Genomic DNA, 1,062 nt, shown 5'->3' on the forward strand with positions numbered 1-1,062 from the left:
CGTGTGCAGGCAGAAGACGAAATAAATCAATACATCTCTACAGAAGTTTTCAATTAGCTATTTTCCATGAGAGCAGACACCTCCCTGTTCAGCCCCACGTTCGTTCCTCCGGGAGGTACAAGCGTAGAGAAAAGTTCATTCACCTGAGTTGCCAGGTGAATGCAACTCCTTTATTCTTCGATGAGTTCTGGCAGCCAGCCCTTTGTTGGACCAGCGTTCGCGATCAGTTAGGACCTCTGAGAGTCACCAGGATGCCTTTTGCTTGGGCTTGAGGCTGCACGAAGCCTGAGGCGTGGCTGCTCTTCCTGGCTTCGTGTGGGCTCTCTCGCGGCTTTCCCAGTCTAGGAGGCTCTCTGAGGTGGGGGACAGCCCATGTCCCTGTCAAGCAATTTCCTCTCAGTCAAGTCCCAGAAGGACTCGGTCTCATTAGAGAAATCAAAAGGGGAACTCCAGAGGAGGGAGGGCTCTAAAGAGATTTTATAGTTTCTCTCTGGCTATCCAGGTGGGAGAGCCTTTACTAATACCTGCTGCTCAGGTCCACCTCTTTCCTTCCGTAGCACCACAAGCCAACACTGTCTCAGTTCTTCCCAGCTCCCAGTGAGGGAAAGGAGAAAGTCTTCAGGCTAACCTAATAACGGGTTGGATGTACAGCCAGCATTGGTTTAGAGGCCAATAAAGGGATGTCAACATTTATGCCAAATATGACTATCTTATTGGATACCGATGGCTCTGCGTCTCACAGACTTATCTGCTTTTTTCCAGCCTTCGCTACAGCAACCACCTCCGGTCAGGTGTGGCTGACAGCACCTCCCCTCGGCTTCACCAGCAGCCTCTTACATGCTGCCCCACTGGCTTCTTTGCCGCCTCTGCGGCTGTCTGTGGGGAACTTCTCAGTCATTCCAAATCATGGGCAAAGCCGGAAGTGCAAGGGAATTGACACACACTGCGGCTGCTCGGGCCCCTTCTCCCTGCTCTCATGTGACTTGTCAATCCTGAGACACTCACATAGCTCCTCAGGAGGTTCCCACAGTGACGCAATGCCAGTTGTTCACTGCAGTGACT

Source organism: Capra hircus, chromosome 17 (genome assembly GCF_001704415.2).
Source record: "Capra hircus breed San Clemente chromosome 17, ASM170441v1, whole genome shotgun sequence".
Taxonomy (NCBI): Eukaryota; Metazoa; Chordata; class Mammalia; order Artiodactyla; family Bovidae; genus Capra; species Capra hircus.